Below are 27,199 nucleotides of genomic sequence, written 5' to 3' on the forward strand. Positions count from 1 at the left end.
AAGGAGACTGGAAGAGAAGATAATAGTTAAGAAAAAAGAATTCTGTTGGATTCCAGGGCAAAAAGGATAAGAATTTATACTTAGAGATTAAAAAAAATAAAATAGATACGTTTGAGCAATAATGAAGTGATTTTAGGTCAAGGTGGATGTATATTATGAGAAGAGGGATCCCTCTTAGTCTAATGTTTCTAATTCCAGAATTTTGGGGACTATAGTCTCAATAAACCAACACTGGAGAGATAGGAGATAAACTAATTTTATGAGGAGATAAGCTAATTTTTGACTCAATATATTTTAATTATCTGTGGAACATTGAGTCGGACATTCCAAGTAGCAGGTGCTTACTTTAGGAGAAGAATTGCTATATATGGAGAAGAGACAATAAACTGTACATATGGGTAAAGACTCTCTTGACCAAACTCTAGTCAGGCGCCTCTGAGCCCTCTTCTTGACTAGACTTCAACTTTGGCCTTTAAAGACTTGAATAACCACTAACAGAGTTTCTAGTAGTATCCCTGGGGTGTACCCCTAGACTCCCATAAGGGGCTTGGCTAAGAAAAATAAAGGTTGCCAAAAGAATTTGCTGTTTGTTCCACACCTGAAGATAGAGCCCCTATCTCCAATGTCTGGGGGAGGATAAGAGCCTAACTTTGATGAGTGCCAGTAAGCAAACCCAGATGGGTTTCCCAAACAACCCCTTCTGACTCTAATCTTTCACTTCCTTGACTATGCTCAAGCCCCTGCTACCCCCATCCATATTCCTTCATTCTTCCTTTAAAACAGCTGTCAGTCCACGAATCAGAACCGAGCTCAGTTCTTTCCCCTAGTGTCAGTAGCTACTGAATAAAAGCCATTTTAACTGCTTTAACTAATGTCCAGCTGTATTTATCTCTGACAATATTTAGTCATGGATTTGGACATACTTATGTGGGGAGCCCGTAAAGTGACCAGACAAGATTAGCACATGAATCCTCACTATGATGAGCCGAAGAGGAGTTTGGGAAGGATCTTCTAGAGAAAGAGGAAACAACTAGAAGATAGGAAAGATTCTAGTTTTAAAAAACTGTAATATCTTTAAAATTTTTTTAAAATTAAAAGCCGTAATATCTTGATAATATTCTGATGGCTAGTAGCTAAAACATGCTAATATAGTGGGTTTTTAAAATATTCTATTTATTTATTATTTATTTATTTATTAGAGAGAGAGAGTACATACACACGCACAAGAGTGAGAGAACATGAGTAGGGGAGAGGGGAAGAGGGAGTAGCAGACTCCCCATTGAGCAGGGAGCCCATTGCTGGGTTCATGACCTGAGCCAAAGGCAGATGCTCAATGAACTGAGCCACCCAAGTGCCCCATTATTATAGTGTTCTGAAGATGGCTGCAATATCATTTGATTATGTACTGTCTCTTAAAAAGAACACAAAGACAATCTGAGCCACAACAAACCGATCTTTAAATTTTTCTTGGTCTTTCTTTTATTTTAGTCTTGTTCAATCTCTAGTTTCTTGGCTTCCCAGTTTGTTTTTTTAGCATCTAAAGGAAAATTTTGGTATCCTAGTCCATAGACTGCTTCTTCACTCTTGGATAAGACTCATGGCCTAAGGTTTAGGTTTCTTTGATGTCCTCAGAAAACATCTTTTAGGAGCTGGATCCAGGGTACACAACATGTAAATGGTCTGGCATGACCTGCATTGGACACTTCACCTTACTCAGAGATAGCCAGATGTCAGTGGTAAATGCTATTGACCAGCATACAAATATCATAACTCCTTGTAATTTATATATAAAAAAAGCCAACAAATATTACAAGTTTATATAGGATAGTGTTAGTATAAATTGTGAGTGTGTGTGTGAGTGTGTGTATGTCTAAAATCTATTCTCGAATCAGATATATTTTGGATAAACAAGACCCAGGGTTTTATTTAGAGGAAGAATGAAGTAAATCTCGGGATTTAAAAACAAGGCAGAAATTTGAACTGTAACATAATAGAAGATCCACAGACACAGTGAGTCATTTTAACGTCAGTACGTGGGCTTTATGGTATTATTCTCTTTCATTTGCTGTGGTTGTGCTGTGTTTTGTCTTATGGTTTCTTTTCTAGTCTGATGAATTTTCACATTTATCCTCCATATTTCTAATTTTATTTTCTTCACAGTTTATCTTTCCCCTTATTTCCTTTAATGCATTTTAGTTTACTTACAAACCTTTCTTATCTATCCACTTACATCTTAATTTAATTCTGTTGTCTTTTAATGTTAGCCAATACTCTCATAGTTTTATTTCACTGAGAAAGTCCAACTTTTCTAGCATGCATTTTGCTTTTTATAATGATTCATTTAGGGGAATGTTTTTACCTTTGAGCTTTTAGCTTGGAGGTCCCTTTTTCTCTGGTCTGAATTATTTTTCATGATCCCTCTACTTTTGTTATTTGTCCCTTATTTTCAAATGAAATGTCCAGATATTCACATTTGTTTATGTGTTTCATTCCTTCCTTTGTTCACAGAGGCACTAGTTGAAGTGTTCCTTAGATTAGCAGCTAGAGAACAGATTAGTGTTTATAGTTTTCATGCCAATTATCATTTCTAGCCCACAACTGCTTCTTTTGCTGCCTCCATTTCCAATTCTCATACTTGAGATAACAGTATTCATTAGCAACTATAATTCCCACAATTACCTGCTCTAATCATCTTCCTGACTCTGCTGTCACAAACAGCAATGGAAGCCACTTTTTCTAGGCAAAATTGTCAGTCTCCCTTTTCCTGTTAATTTTTAAAGGCATGAGGGTACTATTAAACTGTGCCATCGATGGTTCTTGTAAGGGGAGACTATATACAAGAGTCGGGAGGTCACAATCCAAATATAAGGTTTACTAGTTTCATTTGTCTGTAGAAGGAGCAAAGATGGAATTCTCTTACAAAAAAAAAAAAAACAACAAAACAAAACTGTAAATATGGAAGGTTACGTGGAAGAACAATTACCCCTATTATCTTATGTCTAGATCTTGGAAACCATATCGACTTAAGGTGCCCAAGTGAACTTACTCTCTGGGGCCAAAAGCAAAGGAGATTGTTGTAGGAAGAAAAAAAAAAAGGAGTGAAGATAATAACTTTCTCTGTTTCATCCTGGGCTGAAAAGAGAAAGCAGCCAGCCTTGTTTCAGCTTTTGAAGCCAGTATATTGTCTAGTGGGAAAAGGTATCTCTGGGAATTTTAAGTAGGCTAAGTTACCAAAACAAGGATACTGAGAAGAGATTCATGTACACTAATAACTATGCTCCACAACATGGGTACACACACATGCACACACACACACATATTCTCATACACACCATTTCCAGTAGTTGGGAGGGGAATTCTAAGCAGTAATTCCATGGAACCTTGAAGATAAGGTTATATTGCACAGGGGACAAGAGGGACCCTGAGGACTATTCTTCCTCTTCCCAACTATCTTATTTTATTCTTTTTTTGAATATGAAAGATTGTGTATGGTAAAGGAAAAAAAATCAATAATCTAAAAACTCCAAGAAGAATATTTTTTTTCAGTAAAGAAAGGGTTGTGATTTTTTATTGTTTTTGAAAAGGGAGATATAACAAAACTTCCAACTTTTTGATAGGACAGCTGTATGATGAAAAAAAAAAACCCATAATATTCCAAGAAGCTAACCTTAGATCTGTTTTTCTAAACCTAACAGCATCAATTTTACAGGTACTGAAAATTTCAGATTTTTATAAATTGCTTTAAAACTTACTTTTTAATAGTGACATGATGTTTTCATTTTTATTGCAATTTTGTTGGTATTTTACTGGGGAGTTGAAAGAGGCTGCATTATATAATGCTAGTCAAATGCTTTTTTAAACCAGCAAATTATTTATTCTTTAAAAAAAGAACACATATATTTAAATAATAAGTTAGTAATATTATGGCTAATAGAATTCCTAATGATTTGCTTTAAAAACTGTACATTTTAAAAAGATTTTAAGTATTTATTTGATAGACAGAGATCACAATTAGGCAAAGAGTAGGCAGAGAGAGAGAGAGGAGGAAGCAGGCTCCCTGCGGAGCAGAAAGCCTGATGTGGGGCTCGATCCCAAGATCATGACCTGAGCCAAAGGCAGAGGCTTTAACCCACTGAGCCACCCAGGCGCCCCTAAAAACTGTTCTCTACATAGTTAGTGGTTGTATGGAAAGTCAACAGTGTATCAAAAGCACATTCACAGTCATATGCATTCGTGGTGTATGCATGTGTGTGTGTGTATGAGGGAATAAAATGTCATGTTTATATGAATGAAAAGAATACAGTTGCCTCTATCGCAGTATTTCATCAATATTTTTATAGTACAGAAACCAATAGCTGTTGATAAAGTAGAATGGACCATAAAATCTATGAGCTTACATTTATTTGTATTATTTTAACACAAAGCCTAAAACATAAAAAGAACTCAATAAATACTTGTTAAATGACAAATTAGAGATTGGTATATTGTCTGAAAATGTCTCTCTCTAGTAGACTACATAGGAAGATAAAAGGATAGTACTTGTAGAAAGAGAAAAGCTGAGTTTTATTTATTTCACGGTTGCTTTCTCCAAGAACATCCCAACAAGGATTGCAATTAGCAGTCAAACTAGTGAAGTGTTTGTAGGTATGTTACAAACATGTGTTCATTTAACAAAGAAAAGCAATACTGAGACCTTTGGAGGAATTTTCATGTAATTATTTTTTTCCTGGATCTGTAGCCAGAGGATAAACAAGGTAGCAAGTGAAGCTAGAAAAACTATTAGTAGAATAGCATTTAAAATAATAAGAATAAAAATAAAATCATACGCTGTGACCCAGAACAGTATTGTAATTAAATTTACTGGGGCAGAAAATTTACTTTGTGAATTAATATCACCTTTTGGCAATTTAATGTCTTTCAGTGTAAGTACAAATCCATATTATCTTTCCATCTATTTTATATAACAATATTTACTCCAAGTGCCTTCTTAAAAATAGAAACCACTACTTTTAAGCCTAAGGTCGTATCTAAAACCAATCCTTCACAATATTTTAGCTTTATTTTCTTTCTAAAACTTTATCCAAAAAAGCCAAACTAAAATGTATTTAGTATAGACATGGAAAGGATAAAACTTGATCAGTGACTAATAACTACCATTTGCTTCACATGGCAAAGTATTGAAGATACATGTTAAGAAAGACACTTATTCTCCCTGAAGAGAATTTTATTTACCTATTTCCATGAAGGGGATTGTAACTCACCTGACTTCTCTCTATACCTTCATTTTTCCTACTGAAAGGAGGAGTAGTAAAATATCTAATGGGGATTTTGTAGTTTTGCCTTTCCTCTAGCTCTGTGCTGCTGAGGTCTCTCTGCACTGCTCTTGCCCTTTCCTCAAGTTTAACGAGCAAGGTCTGTTCCTGTGAACCAGAACCTGTTACGGTAGGTCAGTCTAATTCCGGTTAGCAGTTTTGCTCCCCCATATCTATGTCTCCCTGGTATTATTAGATTTCCGGTAATAGAACTGACTTTTTAAAAACTCAAGTATAGTTGACACACACTGTTACATTAATTTCAGATGTACAACACAGTGATTTCACAAATCTGTATGTTATGCTATAGAGAGCTGACATTTTTGTCTCTACTTGTCTGACTTCTCTTCCTTAACTAGTACAGAAGTCAGTAGCAGAAATAGCAGTGCTGTTTATAGAGCTACCTGGAAGTCTAACATCATGGAAAATGTATAAAACATTTATGTCAAGATATATTGTTCAAACTAAAAAAAAAAAAAAGTTGGGTGCCAAAATTATTTTAAGTCATTGATGGTTAAGAAATGTTAAACTTTTGTCCTTTTATCCTTATCAAATAAATGGGTATTCTAACTCTTTACTAGATGCATCCATTCCAGGTATTAGGGAACTAATGTTAAACTATGAAAACTTTCTCCCTGGAATAAGTGGTTTAGCACACACTGCTCTGTTTCTGTGGCGGTACAATCATTTTATAATGTTGAGTCAGCTCCCCAACAGCCAGTATTTTCTTCATTGCAAAGAAGTCTATGCTGTAGATCTCTGCATGAACAACCAATTTGTTGGTATAGATTATCTCACAGGAGAACAAAACTGTGTAGTAGCAAAATTTAGGTCTTTACTCTTTTTAATGTCTTCACATGGGATAATTTTACCACTAATAATTATAATCGTTAAAAACATTATCATTTCTTCATAAAGTCTTGAAAAGCAAAATAGTACATTATTTTACTTAACTTTAGAATACTGATTATATTTAGATTCTTTACAAAGTGCTCAATAGATTCTTATAGCACTATGGATTATTTTTGGACTTATTTATTCATTCATTCAGAAATGTTGACTAGTACCTATTCTGTTTGAGGCATGTACCTGGAAGGAAATGTACAATCATAAATAACACTTACAGGAGCTGCACTCATGGAGCTCACTGTCTTTATTTTATAAAATTAGGATCACAGTATTTATACTATTTTATAAAATTCTTTTTTAGTATGATAGAATGTTTTAGGTTATTTATATTGTAAAATATTACTTGAAAATACATTGTAATACGGTACCTCAGTGGCTCAGTTGGTTTAGAGTCTGCCTTTGGCTCAGGTAATGATTCCAGGGTCCTGGGATCAAGCCCCACATTGGGCTTGTTGCTCAGTGGAGAGTCCACTTCTCCCTCTGCCATTACCCTGCCTATGTTCTTCCTCTCTCTCTCTCTCAAATAAATAAAATTATTAAAAATATGTCATTGTAAGATATTTGTCTAATGTTGCATTTATGGATAAATCACAACACACTAAATCAATTTCTTATTTTTAAACAGTTTGACTGTTTCTAATTTTTAAAAATCACAATAATTTTGCAATGACAAATTATATGCAGTCACTTTAAAGTACATTAGATTTCTGGGGAGGTATAAATTTTAGGGTCCACATTTTTAATCCTTCCAAAGACATTTTATAAATATTGCCAAGTACTTGATTGTCTAACTCAATCATCTTCTATATTTCTTGGTTGACTTAGTATAATAAAAGTATTATACTGTATATGTCATTTAAAATATGTGCAATTTTGGGAGGAAGCAAGGTGGCGGAGGAGTAGCAGACTGAAATAGCATTAGGTGCCAGGAGTTCAGCTAAATAGTTATCAAATCATTCCAAACACCTACAAACTCAACAGGAGATAGAAGAGAAGAAGAACAGCAATTCTAGGAACAGAAAATTGACCACTTTCTGAAAGGTAGTACTTGTGGAGAAGTGAATCTGAAGCCACGTGAGATAGACTGTGGGGGGAGGGGCCAGCTCCCAGGAAGCAGAAGAGCAGCAGAGCACAAAATCAGAACTTTAAGAAGTCTGCTCCACTGAGGGAAATTGCTCCAGATGCTAAGCAGGGGTGGAGCCCTTGTGGGGAGAGTGTAGTCTCAGGACCCACTGTGTCACAGAAAGAGCAGGGGGTATCTGAGTGTGGCAGAACTGCCAGGTATCAGAGCAGGGAAGCCAGCTACAGAGACAGAGCTGGAGCCAAGGAGTGAGCTCTCATCTTGGGATTACCTTGAGCTGTGATCTGAGGCACAGTCAGGCCACTGCTCTTTGAGCAGGGACACCATGAGTAGCGGATATGGAGAGACCCCCTCCTTCCTCCTCTGGGGGGTGCAGCGTGGGAATGTCTGGCAGGAATCTGCTGCGTTTGGAGACTCCAAATGGGGCCATGTGCCAGAGATAGAAATGCTCAGTCACAGACTGGGTGAGCATGGAGTGCGGCTGGAGACCAGGGAAATGGGAGGGATTGACTGCTCTTCTCTGAGGGCGCACTGAGGAGTGGAGCACCGAGCTCTTGGCTTTTCCAGGCCAGAGGTTGGGAGACTGCCATTTTCACTCCCATCCTCCAAAACTCTACGGAAAGGAAAGTGGTCAGGAAACAAAAGCTCTCGAGAGCAAACCCGAACAGATTACTTAGCCAACCCCTGGCAAGGGTGGTGCAATTCCACCTTGGGCAAAGACATTTGAGAATCACTGCAACAGGCCCCGCACCCAGAAGATCAGCAAAAACAACCAGCCAAGACCAAGTTCACCAATCAACAAGAACTGGAACTCCAGAGTTAGGGGAAAGCAAGACATAGAATTCATGGCATTTTCCCCAGGATCCTTTACTCTTGCAAAGTTAATTTTTTTTTAAATTTTTTTTCTTATTCTATTTTTTTAACTTTTCCTCTTCCTCTTTCAGCGTTTTTAAACTATTTTATCTTAACAATACCTTTAAAAATACTTTTAAATTTTCATTGTTATAGTCATATTTTATGCCTTGATTGTATTTAATCTTATTTTTTCTATATATAGAGGTTTTTTTTTCCTTTAAAATTTTGGGATAAAATTTCCTCTAATAGATCAAAATATACCCTAAATCTAGCACATAGCTTTGTTCTAGTCTCCAGTTTGATCATATTCATTCTCTCTTCCTTTGCTTTTTTTTCTTTTTCCAACCAACTTATCAATTCCCTTTTTAGAATCCTCTTTAAATTTTCGTATTTACAGTCATATACCATCCCTTCATTGTGTTTACCCTTATTTGTGTGTTTTTCTTTCTTTAAAATTTTGGGAGGTAGTTTCTTCTAAGAGACCAGAATACACCTAAAATCAAGTGGGTGGCTCTATTCTATTCACCAGTCTACATGTATGTGTGTGTGTGTGTGTGTGTATCTACATATATGTGTGTATATATATATATATATATATATATATAATTTTTATTTTATTAAAATACAGACATTGGCAAATGTCAGAACTACAGTTCAGAATGATTATTATCAAGATGCTAGTTAGGATCAAAATAAGCATGGAAGTATGGAAGATATGAGACAATCCATTTCTGGAGAAAAAAAATCCCTTTCATGAGAAATAAAAGAACTAAATTCTAACTAAGTTGAAATCAAAAAAACAATTGGTGAGGTTCAATAAAAAAATGGAGGCTCTTACTTCTAGGATGAATGAGGAAGAAGAGAGAATTAGTGATATAGAAGACCAAATGATGGAGAATAATGAAGCTGAGGAAAAGAGAGACAGCACCTACTGGACCATGTGGGGAGAATTCGAGAGATCAGTGATACTATAAGATGAAACAATATCAGAATAATTGGGATCCCAAAAGAAGAAGAAAGAGAGAGGGGGCAGAAGGTACATTGAAGCAAAGTATAGTGGAGAATTTCCCTAATATGGCAAAGGGAACAAGCATCAGAATCTAGGAGGACACAGAAACCCCCTCAAAATCAATGAAAATAGGTTCATACCCCCATCTAATAGTAAAACTTAGAGGTCTTAGTGATAAGGAAAAAATCCTGAAAGAAGCTCAGTACAAGAAGTCTATAACATACAGTGGTAGAAATATTAGATTGGCAGCAGACTTATCCACAGAGACCTGGCAGGGCAGAAAGAACTGACATGATATCCAGAGCACTAAATGAGAAAGATATGCAGCCAAGAATATATATTCAGCTAGGCTATCATTGAAAATAGAAGGAGAGATAAAAAGCTTCCAGGAAAAACAAAAACTAAAAGAATTTGTAAACACCAAACCAGCCCTATATGATATATTGAAAGGGGTCCTCTAAGCAAAGAGAGAGCCTAACAGTAGTAGACCAGAAAGGAACAGAGACAATATACAGTAACAGTTACCTTAGAAGCAATACAATGGCACTTAATTCATATATTTCAATAGTTACCCTGAATGTAAATGGGCTAAATGCCCCAATCAAAAAATATAGGGTATCAGAATGGAAAAAAACCAAAACCCATCAATATGATGTCTACAAGTAACTCATTTTAGACCCAAAGACACCTCCAGATTGAAAGTGAGTGGATGGAAAACAATTTACCATGCTAATTGACATCAAAAGAAAGTTGAGATGGCAATCCTTATAACAGATAAAGTAGATTTAAGCCAAAGACTATAATAAGAGATGAGGAAGGACACTATATCATACAAAAAGGGTCTGTCCAACTAGAAGATCTAGCAATTTAAATATCTATGCCCCTAACATGAGAGCAGCCAACTATATAAACAAATTAATAACAAAATCAAAGAAACACATCAACAATAATACAATAATAGTAGGGGACTTTAACACTCCCCTCACTGAAATGGACAGATCATCCAAGCAAAAGATCAACAAGGAAATAAAGGCCTTAAATGAAACACTGGACCAGAAAGACATCACAGATATATTCAGAACATTCCATCCCAAAGCAACAGAATACACATTCTTCTCCAGTACCCATGGAACACTCTCCAGAATAGATCACATCCTGGGTCACAAATTAGGTCTCAACTGGTACCAAAAGATTAGGATCATTCCCTGCATATTTTCAGAACACAATGCTCTGAAACTAGAACTCAATCACAAGAGGAAATTTAGAAAGAACCCAAGTACATGGAGGCTAAAAAGCATCCTACTAAAGAATGAAAGGGTCAACCAGGAAATTAAAGAAGTATTGAAAAAATTCATGGAAACAAATGATGATGAATACACAGCTGTACAAAATCTGTGCGACACAGAGAAGGCGGTCCTGAGAGGAAAATATATAATGATACAAGCCTTTCTCAAGAGACAAGAAAGGTCTCAAGTACACAACCTAACCCTATACCTAAAGGAGCTGGAGAAAGAACAGCAAAGAAAGCCTCAACCCAGCAGGAGAAGAGAAATCATAAAGATCAGAGCAGAAATCAATGAAATAGAAACCAAAAGAACAGTAGAACAAATCACCAAAACTAAGAGTTGGTTCTTTGAAAGAAATAATAAGATTGATAAACCCCTGGCCAGACTTATCAAAAAGAAAAGAGGAAGGACCCAAATAAATAAAATCATGAATGAAAGAGGAGAGATCACAACTAACACCAATGAAATAAAAACAATGATAAGAACATATTATGAGCAACTATACGTCAGCAAATTTGACAATCTGGAAGAAATGGATGCATTCCTAGAGACATATAAACTATCAAAACTGAACCGGGAAGAAATAGAAAACCTGAACAGACCCATAACCAGTAAGGAGATTGAAGCAGTCATCAAAAATTTCCCAACAAACAAGAGCCCAGGGCCAGATGGCTTCCCAGGGGATTTCTACCAAACATTTAAAGAAGAATTAATTCTTATTCTCCTGAAACTGTTCCAAAAAATAGAAATGGAAGGAAAACTTCCAAACTCATTTTATGAGGCCTTGATCCCAAAGCCAGACAAGGATCCCATCAAAAATGATAATTACAAACCAATATCCTTGATGAACATGGATGCAAAAATTCTCACCATAATACTAGCCAATAGAATCCAACAGTACATTAAAAGGATTATTCACCACGACCAAGTAGGATTTATTCCTGGGCTGCAAGTTTGGTTCAACATCTGCAAATCATTCAATGTGATACAATACATTAATAAAAGAAAGAACAAGAACCATATGATATTCTCAACAGATGCCAAAAAAGCATTTGACAAAATACAGCATCCTTTCTTAATCAAAACTCTTCAATGTGTAGGCATAGAGGGAACATATCTCAATATCATCAAAGCCATCTATGAAAAACCCACAGCAAATATCATTCTCAGTGGGGAAAAACTGAGAGAGTTTTTCACCTGGGGTCAGGAGCTTGGGCAGGGCTGTCCACTATCACCACAGTTATTCAATATAGTACTATAATCCTAGCCTTAGCAATCAGACAACAAAACAAAATAAAACTATCTGAATCACCAAAGAAGAAGTTAAAGTCTCACTCTTTGCAGATGATATGATACTTTATGTGGAAAGCCCAAAAGACTCCACTCCAAAACTGCTAGAGCTCATACAGGAATTCAGTAAAGTGTCAGGATATAAAATCAATGCACAGAAATAAGTTGCATTTCTTTACACAAACAGCAAGACAGAAGAAAGAGAAATTAAGGAGTCAATCCCATTTAAAATTGCACGCAAAACCATAAGATACCTAGGAATAAATATAACCGAAGAGGCAAAGAATCTGTACTCAGAAAACTATAAAGTACTCATGAAAGAAATGGAGGAAGACAAAAAGAAATGGAAAAATGTTCCATGCTCATGGATTGGAAGGACAAATATTGTGAAAATGTCTATGCTACCTAAAGCAACCTACACATTTAATGGAATCCCTATCAAAATCCCATCCTTTTTTTTAAAGAAATGGGACAAATAATCCTAAAATTTATACGGAACCAGAAAAGACCTTGAATAGCCAGAGGAATGTTGAAAAAGAAAGCCAAAATTGGTGGCATCACCATTCAGACTTCAAGCTCTATTACAAAGCTGTCATCATCAAAACAGTATGGTAGTGGCACAAAAACAGACACATAGATCAATGCAACAGAATAGAAAGCCCAGAAATAGACCCTCAACTCCATGGCCAACTAATCTTCGACAAAGCAGGAAAGAATGTCCAACGGAATAAAGATAGTCTCTTCAACAAATGTTGTTGGGAAAATTGGACAGTCACATGCAGAAGAATGAAACTGGACCATTTCCTTACAGCACACACAAAAATAGACTCAAAATGGATGATAGACCTCAATGTGAGACAGGAATCCATTAAAATTCTTGAGGAGAACACAGGCATCAACCTCTTCTACTTCAGCTGCAGCAACTTCTTCCTAGAAACATCGCCAAAGGCAAGGGAAGCAAGGACAAAATGAACTATTGGGACTTCATCAAGATCAAATCTTTTTCATAGCAAAGGAAACAGTCAACAAAACCAAAAGACAACTGACAGAATGGGAGAAGATATTTGCAAATGGTGTATCAGATAAAGGGCTATTATCCAAAATCTATAAAGAACATATCAAACTCAATACCCAAAGAACAAATAATCCAATCAAGAAATGGGCAGAGGATATGAACAGACATTTCTGCAAAGAAGACATCCAGATGGCCAAGAGACACATTAAAAAAATGCTCAACATCACTCGGCATCAGGAAGATACAAATCAAAATGACAATGAGATACCTCACACCAGTCAGAATGGCTAAAATGAACAAGTCAGGAAAGGGCAGATGTTGGAGAGGTTGTGGAGAAAAGGGAACTCTCCTACACTGCTGGTGGGAATGCAAGCTGGAACAGCCACTCTAGAAAACAGCATGGAGGTTCCTCAAGAAGTTGAAAATAGAGCTACCCTATGACCCAGCAATTGCACTACTGGGTATTTACCCTAAAGTTACAAAGGTAGTGATCCAAAGGGGCATGTGCACCTGAATGTTTATAGCAGCAATGTCCACAATAGTCAAACTATGGATAGAACCTAGATGTCCATCAACAGATGAATGGATAAGGAAGATGTTGTGTACACACACACACACACACACACACACACACGATGGAATACTATGCAACCATCAAAATAAATAAAATCTTGCCATTTGCAATGATGTGGATGGAATTAGAGGGTGTTATGCTGAAGGAAATAAGTCAATCAGAGAAAGACAACTATCTTTTGATCTCCCTGCTATGAAGAATTTGAGAGGCAGGGCGGGGGGCTTGGGGGATAAGGAAGGAATAAATGAAATAAGGAGTGGGAGTGGGACAAAATATAAGAGATTCTTAATCTCACAAAACAAACTGAGGGTTGCTGGGGGTTAGAGGGGTAGGGAGAGGATGATTGGGTTATGTCATTGGGAAGGGTATGTGCCATGGTGAGAGCTGTGAAATGTATAAGCCTGATGATTCAGAGAGCTGTACCCCTGGGTCAAATAATACATTACTTGTTAATAAAAATAATTTTAAAAAATATGTGCAATTAATAATAAAATTATATGGCATTATTAAATAAATCTTTAACCTAATCATCTTGAACTGTTTCTATATTTTCAAGATACTTTTTTTCAAGATATTCCCTCAACTGAGAAAGACATTTAGATATCCCAAAATTAGGTGAACACTAATACATGTAATTCATTTCTAGTCTACATCTACAACCCAGTAGTTCCTGAAGGTCTGAGGGTTATTAGAACACAGTTATCAATGTTCATAATAATTGAATGGTGAAAATGCTCTCAGTTTATTAGATGTTAAATTATGGATTATTTCAAAATAATTACTTACATTATCAGGCTACTAAGTATTTACTGATTGCTTAAAAAAGATTATTCTCATTCCATAAAGTTTTTTTTTAAGATTTACTTATTTATTTTTTAGGATGAGGGGGCAGAGGGAGAAGGAGAGAATCTGAAGCAGACTTCCAGCTGATCATGGACTCCAGTGCAGGGCTCCATCCCATGATCCTGAAATAATGACCCAAGCTAAAACCAAGAGTAGGAGGTTCAAATGACTGAGCCACTCAGGCACCCCCAGAAAGTTTTCTGTCATCTCCATTGTTGCTTACTGATTTGGGGAGCATGTGAGTATACTTTCCTGTATATGATTTTTCATACCTAGCTCATATGGGTCAGAGTCTTCAAAGTCTTTAAAAAAATACACAGGGTGTAAAAGACTAAGTAAAACAGTAAGAATGTAGCTCCAACCTCTGAAATGCTATCTAAAGTTATTGAAAGATTTTAATTTTCATCATTTTACTGAAAGTAGAATAAAACAATATCATTTTCCCATTTGAATTACATTGCTAGCTCAGGTCAGATCAATGGCAAATTTAAATGGAACATTTTATAACTATTTCTCTATTTGAATAGTTTCCAATAGTATAGAACTCTGAATATTAAATTATTCATAAATAATAAAAATGACAGAAAAAAGTCATCACTTTAAAGGTGACCCAATTTGATCAAAAAATGTTCACTCTCTTTAATGAAAATTTGAAGCATTCACTAATTGTTTTACCCAGCAAAATAGTATTTTTTACCTGGATAATCATGGATTTATAAATTTAGGTAATATAGTAAAGAATTATCTGAGTTCTGTGAACGAATCCAAACTTTATGTGTGTTTTGTGTGTGTGTGTCTGTATAAAATTTCTATCTCAAGTATTAATTATACTCTTCAAATATATGAAATGTTTTTCATCAAATAATTATACTAACAAATTATTTAGCTTTTATTTTTTATTCTTGAGATGAAACTCAGTCTTAATTAAATAGTAATTATCTCTATAATATTAATGTTATTGGATACTTGCAAAATGCATTGGTCATTACACATTTCATCCTTTAAGGACAAGCTGCTGTGTGGGTAATTAGATGGGTAATTGATTTAATGAATTTCTACACTAACAAAGTTAAAAAACTTTTGTGCCCTTTATTTCTTTATTCCTTAAAGATCACACACTCCATAACTAGACATAGTACCTGGTATGAAGAATTCACAATTTTTAAATAGTAATGACAGCAAATCTTAAGTTCTTATTATGTACCAGGCATACATTTCCTTTGAGTAAGGTAAAAATGTACTCTCCATGTTATGCAGAAGGAAATTGAACTCTGAAAAATTACATAACTTGTCTAAGTTCTTATATCTTGTAAGTGGCAAAGCCAAGATTCATATACAAAGCAATTAGACTTTTAAATCCATGTTATCAAACATCATTTTATAGAGTATATTGTTTTATAAAATATATATTATAAGAATGAGAAATAATGAAAGCTCAGAAAAAGAGATAATCGGGGGCTCAAATTAAAATTCTCCTGACTAAATACGAGCTTTATCTAATAGGCACTGTATACCATCCTGGTGTAGGATAATTATGAGTTCATTATCTCATGTAGGTCTCAAATAATCCTATAATAATTTTTTCTTCAAAATTAAAACTGACAACTAGAATTTGAACCCAGGCTCTCTTCAGAATAATAGACTGTCTTTCTGCTACAATGACTCTCATTAAACATAGTGCCAGAGACTGAATTTTTCCCATGTCCTTCAAAAATATCCTCTAAATAATTATGAAATTAAAATAAAAAGTATTGGGACACCAGGGTAGCTCAGTTGTTAAGCGCCTGCCTTTAGCTCAGGTCATGATCCCAGAGTCCTGGGATCAAGCCCCGTATCAGGCTCCCAGGATTGAGTCCTGCATCAGGCTCCCCTGCTCAGCAGGAAGCCTGCTTCTCCCTCTCCCACTCCCTCTGCTGTGTTCCCTCTCCCAATGTCTCTGTCAAATAAATAAATAAAATCTCAAATAAAATAAAAAAGTATTGAGTATTGGATGAATTCTACGCTGTCTTGTTATATCTGCAGAACTTTTCAATTTGCTAGATGGTGGTGGCTATTCTTCAATTTTGTCATGGATGTTGGAATAGTATTTGTAAGACAACTAACACTTCTCTAAATAAAGATGATTTATAACTATAATCAAAGAATAACTGTTCCTTAACTAATTTATAAAAGTTAAGCTGGAGTTGTATATTCTATTATTATTAGAGCACACCAATGTGTCAAATCACTATAAAATGGGGGGAAATGAGTAGGAAGATAAATTTTATTATTGGCTATATGGAAAAATTCTGATTTAAAATAATTTTGGGCAATTAACAGGTAGTACTAACAGCAATATGTTTTTAAGTATATTCACATAAGTTACTTTATATTTAATATGTAGTAATATTATTCATTCATCTAAAATAATTTTTTAAAAGTTTTTATTTATTTGAAAGAGAGAGAGAGTGCACATGTGGGAGAGAATGAGTCAGGGGGAGGGGCAAGGGGAGAGGGAAAGGGAAAGGCAGACTCCTTGTAGAGATCCTGGGATCATGACCTGAGCCCAAGGCAGACACTTAACTGACTTGAGCCATCCAGGTACCCCTAAAATAAATTTTTGAAATGAACATTGTGCATATCAATCTAATTTTAATGGCAAGAATTTAGTCAATTTACACCTACAATGATTAGGAAATAACTGCAATACATTCTACCGTTTTACATAATAGGACTAGTTGATCAACAGAAATGGCAAACTCATAACTATGTTATCCAGCATTCTGCTAAAAAAAAAGAAACAAGAAATTGGTGGGGCATTCTTACACTATACAAGGAATCCGATGAAAGCATTAATTTTAATAAAGGAATTGCTACTGATAATGAAGAATAAAATGATTAAATAACAACTAATCCAAAAAGATTCCAAAAAGATTCACCATTGCTTTCATGAGCACATAATACAGGAAGTACAAAGCATTATGGATGACTTCTCTGAAGTATTGGCTCAATTAAGAAAATAGTCTTTGAGAAGAGAAATTCATGTTCAATATCAAAAACAATAAATGGCAGATACGGGGATGAAACTCAGGCTAGATGAATCTAAGTCCTATTCTTTTTCTGTAACTATCTGAATATAATGTCTTTTTGGTATAGTCTCTCACCAATATTTCAACAGTTTTGCCAATTATTTTAAAATCCATAATAAGCAACACTCACTTAGAACTGTATCATATGGATACTGAATTGGTTCTAAGCATTATACAAAGTAGCCAGATTTGTTACTAACCATTCTTTTATCAACATAAGATGACATTTCTCATTTGTTAAACACAGTGGAATTTTATGTGAATAAACATAGCCACGACCCGACTGTATCATGATTTTGTTGAACATAGTACAGCTCGCCCAATATACCATCAGTTTCTTTTATTTTCTTGTCTCAGAATTTCCTTATTTTTCTTACACACCTTTACCATTTCCAGACCAACATGCCCCTATGAACTTCAAATGCCTCTCAGAGATTGAATCCTGAACTTCCAATATAATTTTATTGTTAAATCTGATTTAAGTTTTTCCATTATACACTTCTACTTTTGCAAAATAGCCAATCAAATTTTAAATTAAAAATATTCACTGTAGGTCAATGTTCATAATGAATTTGAACTGCTGTAAATTTATTTAGGTGCCCATGTTTTCCTATACTTTTACTCCAATAATATGTATAATGAATACCAAGTATTTTCCCAGCATTTATCATGCCTAAAAATTCAATGAAATTTCAGACTTGATATAATTATTACCTAAGGCCTGTGATATATTTTTCATTTTTTTCCCTGAGGATTTGTGTAAGAAATATTCACATTATCTAAAATCTATTGCACTTTTATTTCATGCCAGTAGTGGTCATAATTTTCCCCACTATAGAGAAGAGGCCAAGGGTAGTTAAAAACTTACCGAAGGAAATGGAAGAAAATGGATAAGGTCAGATTCAAGCCAGGCCTGCATGACTTCTGAACCAGAGCTCATCAGTGCCTCTATTACATGCAGTAACTCAACTGATTGCATTACCAATTTTCAGTCTGCATTTTGGGCAGCAACTCTAAGTCTAAAAGACTTTATTTAGTTTCTAATTTTGTCCCTGGAAGCTTTTTCTTCAAGCTAGAAAGATCTCATCTCCTCCTCCCTCTCTCTCTGTCCCCCTGTCTCTCTCTCTCTCTCTCTCTCTCATTTCTAATAACTCATTTACAAAGAAGAAATGAAAGTTTTGCTGATTTTATCATTTTACCAAACTTACAATTAAAGTATGATGGATATAGTTTAGAGGGAAAAAACCAAAATATTAAAGAAATGATCTGAATCAGAGACATATAAAAAACTAGAGTGAAATAATCTTTAAGTAATCTAGTTAAATTTCAATTCTGAAGTGTGAAGTACCCTAGGTGTTATGCAACAGCTTTCATCACCAAATATAACTGAAGAACACCTCTTTAATTTTAAAAGAAACAGTAAGATGGTTTTTGAAAGGCAAATAACTGGGGAGAGGACAAAGAAGAGAGAATACTGAGAAGATGAAAATAAGAGAGGAAGTAATTGGGAGTTCACTTGAAAACTTCTACTTTTGATGTTTGATATGATTATGTGCATTACATATGGTGTGGATATTCTGCATCAACCAGCCAACCATGGCCAGCCTACCATGGCCAGATAGCTGAAGACATAGGGAAAATAAATAAATTGAGAAAGTTATGTTATATGTGTGTGTGTGTGTGTGTGTGTGTGTGTGTGTGTGTGTATGCATGCTGTCCATACATTTGGTACATAAAATGATGAAGAATTGTTCGGCCATAAAATATGAAATTATAGCAGTTGTGATTTGGAGGTAGCAAACTATCACAGTATTAACAATGACATTTTAACCTATTTGTCTAATCATCCTGTCTACTGAGGGAAATGTTTGGTGGAAGTTGAACTTTGAAGTGCCATTTTAAAACTTGAGGCTCTGTGTGACTACAGCTAGACTGTATTCTGTTCTCTCAGAAAGGAACTTTTGGGCAGGTTAATAAAACTTCCAAGGTCATCAATTAGGTGAAGACAAAACCTTAAACATGATAATTTTCCAAGTCAAAAATCAATGTCAACTTATTTTGCAAAATATGCTTTAGGTATGACAATAAAATAAATCCTTATCAATGGTACTACATCTGAGTACCTAGTGAACTTATTTAGATTTAGGGTGATAGTGATGTTCAACACTGCCCAGCATAGATTCTGTAATAAGCAACTGAGGCCAAAACAAATTATCTTCTGTAGAAACAAATAACCTAGGAAATTGAGATATATGACAGCACTTCAGAATTGTCACCATCTTAAAACTTGCTCCATTTTCTTCAAGTATCAATTTCTATTGGTCTGAAGTTTTACATAATTTTGGTTCATACATTTTTCAGTTTTTATAATTGGTCTCCTTTCCTTTTTGTAAGCCAACAAACACCCTTGGAAGCAAAGCCGAGTCAAATATATACTACTATACTTTAGGATTTCTGTTTTTTGTGGGACCTTGGGGTTGTCTTTGGTTTGTTTTTTACTCAGAAACATAGTGTTTTTTTTTTCTACTTGAATTATTTTTAGTTATCACAATATCTAGGTGTCTAGCTCATTTATTTGTATAAGCCCAACATAAGAAATACAATGCAGATGTAAAAGTGGTTTTATGTTCAATTCATTCTTATAAATGGCTTTCCAGGTCTCTCTCTCTTTTTGCCTATATTTACCTTTAAAGCTTTTATGCCTTTTTTTTTTTTTTTTGCTTTGATATTTTGTCTGGAGATTGTTTTGTGTATTGTGCCAGTTAAATTACTTTTTCTTCCAAATGTTTGCCAGTTATTCCTTCATAATAGCCTGGATTAGACCTTATGCTTTCTTCTTCAGTGATTTAGTATTCCATTTCTTTCATGTACAAAATTACCTTTGCGGGGGGCTATTTTTAAGCTTACCACACAATGTTAATTTATTCATAATTCTTAATTTTCAAATATATTTTGTCTACCTTAATGTATTTCCTCTAGCAGATAAATTTGAGCATTTATATTTTCATCTCTGTTTTATTTTTTGGTTATCATTTCCATAGTGTTTCTTGAGCCATCTTTATTTTTTCTCACGTTGAGATTAATTATTCTTTTTATTTTTCCTTTCCACAAAATCAGACATAGATGTCTCTTTTTCAAAAGCTGATATTCTGTTGTATCAATGAAAAATATCCTTTGACTGGCAATTACTAAGATTTATTTTTAAAAATATCATAAGCAGGGGCCCCTGGGTGGCTCAGTGGGTTAAGGCCTCTGCTTTCGGCTCGGGTCATGATCCCAGGGTCCTGGGATCGAGCCCCACATTGGGCTCTCTGCTCAGCAGGGAGCCTGCTTTCCTTCCTCTCTCTCTGCCTGCCTCTCTGCCTACCTGTGATCTCTGTCAAATAAATTTAAAAAAAATTTAAAAAAATTTTAAAAAAATATCATAAGCATTTAGGTAAATACACACACATACATTCAAACACGTTTGCAAATAGACATTAATATTTTAAATTTATTTAGTGTACATCTTTCATTCTAGAACAATATGTTTAAAAAGGCAAGATATAATATCATGCTAATGCAATAACACAAAAATTTCCTCCTGATTTCTTTTTTTTTTAATTTTTATTTATTTTTTAAGTTACTTTTCAGTGTTCCAGAATTCATTGTGTATGTAGCACACCCAGTGCTCCATGTAGTACGTGACCTCCAGAGTACCCACCACCAGGCTCACCCAACCTGCTACCCCCTCCCCTCCAAAATCCTCAGTTAGTTCCTCAGAGTCAAGCAGATTGGGACACCTGGGTGGCTCAGTCAGTTAAGTGTCTGCCTTTGGCTTAGGTCATGATCCCAGGGTCTTGGGATTGAGTCCTGCATGGGGCTCCTACCTCAGCGGGGACCCTGCTTCTCCCTTGCTGCTCCCCCTCTTGTGTGCTCTCACTCTCTCCCTCTCTGACAAATAAATAAATAAAATCTTAAAAAAAAAAAAAGATGACCATAGTGTATGAGTAACAGAGAATATGTAAATGAAATTTATTGTTGCAATTAAATAAAATTTAAGAAAAAGTTAATCTGAGATACATTAATGATGTAGCTAATATTGTTGTACATATAATAATATGTCATAAGAGGAAAGTGAATCTCATAAAGATTGTAATTGCTTTTCGTTTATATGAACAAGCCAATTTTTTTTCTGTGTGCGTATGGGTTCCTAACTGTCTGTAAATCAGTATGTATATTGGTAGGTTTCCCTCATGTTATATGCAATTAGCACCCTCTTCTCTCTGTCTCTCTCTCACTCACACACATACAGAATTTTAAAGAGCTCATGTGCCACAAAATTACAAAGCAACTAATTGTGCAAGGTACAGGTAAGAGGAGGAATATTGCAAAAGTACGATCTTTCTGCTTATAAGTAGCAAAACTAAGGGACTCATTATATAAGCCTTCCATGAATGATGGGTGATCTTTGATCCCACGGAACCTGTAGAAGAGAGGAGTTTGTGTATAGAAATTCTCAACCCAAAGTGTACATAAGATTCAGGATACTTGCTGTTGGAATTTACAAGATATGAATTGAATCTTCAGAAAGAGATATTCAAAACTTGAGGGCAAAAGTTATGAAAGTTGCAAAATAATCCCTTAGTTATTGAGCATATATATCAAATTAAAAAAAATACACATGCTCATCTTTAGAGAGTTTAATTAAGCAATCTAAAGTGAGTCATGGGCACAAGAACTATTTCAAGCTCTCCAGGAGCTTCTGCTTCCAGAAAGATGGAGAAAAACAAAAACAAAACAAAACAAAACAAAAGCCCACAACTTTTCCCTATCTCTCTTGCTAATTGAATCTAAAAGCCTTGAACATTTTATATAAAATAAACATAAGAAGACTTCCATATGTAGAGAGAAGATGGCAGACCAGGTAGGGACATAAGGACCTGAGGAAAAACACGTGTTAAGTTTTCTGTTTTTGTTGTTGTTTTTGTTGTCTGTTTTTTTGTTTTGTTTTGTTTTGTTTTGTTGTCTGTGCCTCATCCATCCTAGATTTAGTGCTGTAGAAACCAAAAATCCAGAAACACCAAAAGATGAAGAAAAATCTCCAATGAAAGCCTGTTTTCTTCAGCCAAAGGACCAGTAAAAAAGTAGTTTAAAAAGATAGAAAACTTTTAGACAGTAACTGGTCTACTCTCATTGGACACCACAGAAAAACTGGCTCCATTCCTGCCTTTGCCAGCAAAGACCAAGTGTGAACTAAGACTTCCTTCCTTGGAAACCCATATTCACCAGCAAAAAACCAAAACAAGATAAAGACTGACTCCTTAGTCGAGTTGTAAGTAGGTGCTCCCAAAACCTTGCCAGATTGGTGTCAGAAAAGGTTCCTTCTGAGGTGTCTTAGAAAATGTATCTCAGAACTAACCCTCTCGGGGATGAAAGATAAATATTTATCCATTTAATTATGGCCCATTAAAGTCATGGGTAGCTCACTGGGCATTGGTTGCTCTTACTTCTAGACTGCACATACATGAATTTAAGTAGGTTCAAAAAGGTTCAAGTTGTGATATGTTAAGGTTTTCAAAGCCTCCACAAAAACTGATTGACAATGTACGGACTTATGGGGTCAAGAGAATCTAAAGTGCTATAAAAAGATATCTAATTCATTATATTATACAACTGATTACACTTAAAAACATTAAGTGATGGGTTAAAATAAAGACTAAAAAATCCAGAAACACTGCGCTGTCCTAATAACACTTCTCACAATAACAGCGTGAGGTAGGTAGAAAGAGAATGAGTTTTCAGTAAGACTTGATTCTTCCAGTTACTAGACAAGTTATGATTACTGAGTTATGTGACTTCTCTTAACATCACTCCATTTCTAAAATAAAATAAGAGGAAAAAAAATAAGAGGAAAGAAAAATAAGAGGAAATCATGAAATAATACAGGCTAACTGCATCACACCAGATTATATAACCATCAGATACTCATTCATTCACTCTACCTCTATTAACTTAGCAGCTAATAATAATAATATATTTCTATAGTGCTTTCTAGTTTACTAAAATTTAAATATATCATTCCATTTAATAACCATTTAATAATAATAACCATTTAATAATCCTGTGATGTTTCCAGAATAGACATCATGTTTTATAAATGAAGGCACAATTTAGCTAATGAATGAACATCTATAACTCAAATTCACATTTTTTCTCTTTAAATCCTGTGCTCTTTCCACATGATGCCACTTCCTAAGAATATATCTTAGTTAATTTCAAATTATATTTATACTAAATATCATAAAGTACCTGTGGGACTATAAGAGTACACATTGTACAAGTCACTGATCTCATGCTGAGTGTTAAGAAATTAGAAATGAAACCATAAACTTTTTTATTTTTATTTTTATTTTATTTTTTGTCTTCAGGAAGGATTGTGTTTAAACCATGTGTAAATATAGTAACCAGTAGCCATAATGTTTATATTCTCCAAGGGAACAAATTGCCATACTCTTCAGAGTTCTAAAAGATCCACTAACTATATAGTGTCTAGCTATTTATGAATGTCATAAATGCAATCTGGTATAAGATCAATGAAAACAACCCAACTTATATTCTGTCTCAATATTTCATAAAAATAATACCATATTTCACAAAGATCTGGTAATTACTCTTCAAAACATCACATCACCTTCAAAGATGAGAGATGGAAAAAGAGCACCCATTACTCCATTTATAACCTATTTTAAGAGTGGTTTTGCTTTCTTTGTTCCCTTTCCTTTTTGATCTGGGTAGAAATGGACTGCATTTTGAGATTTTCATCAAAAAATATTCTCTTCAATCTCCTTCTTACCAGTTACAAAATTGCATTTACTTCCATCTTCATTAAAGAGTAATATTTTCTAATATTGTTGCAAAAGCAGCCCAGATTGATGTATGGAAGAGTACCCCTTCCCTGTGGAGATTTTGCTGTGAAATCATTCCCCCAGTTTTCTCCTAATAGGTTCAGATTTATTATACCCATGCAGTAACATGCTCATTTTGTCTACCCTAAGGAGTATGTGAATATGAGAACGTAATTTTTATTTTTTATTTTGTTCCTTTTACTTCTTTAAAACTCATGGTATTATTTGTTTTTATATTAGAATATAGTATTACCTGCATTTGAGATGCATCTACATTTCTTTAAAGATCTATATTCATGAAGCATCAATCAATTTTTTAAAAAAGATTTTATTTATTTATTTGAGAGAGGGAGAGAGAGAGAAAGAACATAGTCAGTAGGGAGGGGCAGAGGGAGGGCGAGAAGCAGATTCCACACAGAGCATGGATCTGGACACTGGCCTAGATCCTAGGATCCCGAGATTATGGTCTGAGCTAAAGACAGACAATTAACAGACTGAGCCACCCAGACACCCCATCATCAATCAATTTTTGAAGATGGCTTAAATTGTAGCATCTGGTATGTCAACAATTAAAAACTAGGTAAAGCAGGCATATGTCCCCCTACACATTATTTGTTTAAAAACAGAGTAGAATGCAGCTAACCATACACAACTGTCACAATTATCTAAGAGCTGAGATATCTATATTTAAACTAATTATTCTCTTGGTTAATATCAAGAAACATCAAGGATGATGTTTATGGTGTTAAAAATAGTGTATTTACAAAGATCTAATAAACATTTCATCTAAAGCAGTGATTTGGAAAACTTATTCCAAGGTAATACATATGATTCCCAAAAAAAATTCTTACAAATTCTTAAACTAGATTTCCACGTGCCTTGAAATTATTGATTTCATAAAGTTGCTATTATTCCTCTTATATTGTATTGCACCTAATATTTTTTTATGCAAAAAGCATGGTAGATAGTGCTATGTTCTTTGTGTTTAGGAACAAAAGTGCCCCCTCCCTTTATTTTTTGCTCCTTTCCTATTCCTACTCATTTAGGTATTATTTTATGAGATAAAATCCTTCCTACTTAAATTTAAGTAAAAATCTTAAAGTATTTATTGTGGTTTCTTACCTTCTCTGGATTCTTTTCTTTTGTTATTCTCTGCTTTATGGGTTTTTCATTTATCCGAATGGTTGGTATCAGTCTATTTGGGCTTCTGTAACAGAATACCATCACCTGCGTTGCTTACCAACCACTGAAATTTATTTTTCACAGTTCTGGAGGCTGGGAAGTCCTTGGTCAAGGCATCAACAGATTTGGTATCTGATTTAGGCCTGCTTCCTGGTCTATATGTGACTGTCTTATTCCTGTGTCCTCAGATGGTAGAATGGGTAAGAGAGTTCTCTGAGGTTTCTTTTCTATTCTGATGACACCAGTCCCATTCACAGAAGCTCCACCCTCACAACCTAATCACTTCCCCATCTCCTAATACAATCACATTGGTTGCAGGGGGGAACCACAAACATATCAGTCCATAACAGCTGGATTGGTCCAGGATTGATGTATTGTGTTCTTAATGAAATAGAAAAATCATGGGTAGGATTCTTGAGGATAATGCCTCAATAATAGTTTAAATGAGGGATTATGTTATCTTTAATACATGTATAAAGAATTAAAAACAAAAGGAGGCTAGAAGTTTGGGAGAAAATTTGAAGGATAAAAGTTTGAATGAAGATAATGCAGATAGTTACAGCTTTTGTTGGAACAAGGGAGAAAGGTGGAAAAACTGTTGGAGAAAGAGCAATAGATTGTTTTTAATTATGATCTTTTAAAAATGGAGTGATTCCAGAGGATAACAGAGTACAGGTTGATTGAGGGTGTTAGAGTAACAGTGATCATTCTTAGGAAGCATATAAACTTTGAGTCTACTGGAGTGCTGGATAGAACATGTACACAGTCATATAAATCACTCAGATAAAGGGTAAAAAGAGAGGGCAATAAAAAGAAGGAGCAGTCATTAATAAATGGTTTGTAGTAGGGGCAGGTGAGTGGTCAGCAGGTCACTAGAGCAGAGATAAAGCAGACAGATTATTGTATAAATTTTTATTTTTAAAATTTTATTTATTTATCTGAGAGGGAGAGAGAGAGAGAGAGAACACGTGAGTGAGAGCACAAGAGCAGGGAGAGGGAGAAGCCACCTTCCCACATGCAGGGCTCAATCCCAGGACCCTGGGATCATGACCTGAGCTGAAGGCAGACGTTTAACCGACTGAATTATCCAGGCACCCTGGACTATTGTATAACTTAATGATATTGATGTAAATAATGAATATTGGTTAAGATAACCCTGGCTTAGAAGGAAATTGGAAAACCTTGAGAATCCTCAAGTCCTTTTCTGTATCTGCAGGAGATCAGATGCTTTGTTATATTGGAAATGACCTATAGGGAACCAGAGGTCTAAGCAGGGTAGCCAGGATAAAACTTGCTGAGAATTAATAGTGTTCTGTGGAAATTTTGAAGATGTGATAATTCTAGAAGTGTCAAGAAAAAGTTTGTAAAGAGATGGCAAATTTTTGTAACAGAAAAATAAAGAGAATAGTAATAGGATGTAAAACATAGGAGAGAAGAAGAAAGCCCATGTTTTTATAGTTATAAGATGTCTAGGAAATCAGAGATTGTGGAATTACCTGATTTCAAGTATTATATATATGAAGAGTAATGTTTTGAATGTGACCTATCCTAATTGTTTAGGCCAGAGGATTTATTTCTGTTAGTTTACCCTTGACTTTTTGGAAAATACAGCAGCACCCATCCTACCTATGGGAGAATGTAATGCCTTTTTTATTTTTTTAAAGATTTTATTTATTTATTTATTTGACAGAGAGAGATCACAAATAGAGAGGCAGGCAGAGAGAGAGAGAGAGGAGGAAGCAGACTCCCTGCCAAGCAGAGAGCCCGATGCAGGACTTGATCCCAGGACCCTGAAGTCATGACCTGAGCTGAAGGCAGAGGCTTAACCCCCTGAGCCACCCAGGTCCCTGTAATGCCTTTTGATGGAAGAGGTGCATTATAGGATAAA

The sequence above is a fragment of the Lontra canadensis genome, unplaced genomic scaffold, assembly GCF_010015895.1.
Source record: "Lontra canadensis isolate GAN:19392208 unplaced genomic scaffold, GSC_riverotter_1.0 scaffold19, whole genome shotgun sequence".
Taxonomy (NCBI): Eukaryota; Metazoa; Chordata; class Mammalia; order Carnivora; family Mustelidae; genus Lontra; species Lontra canadensis.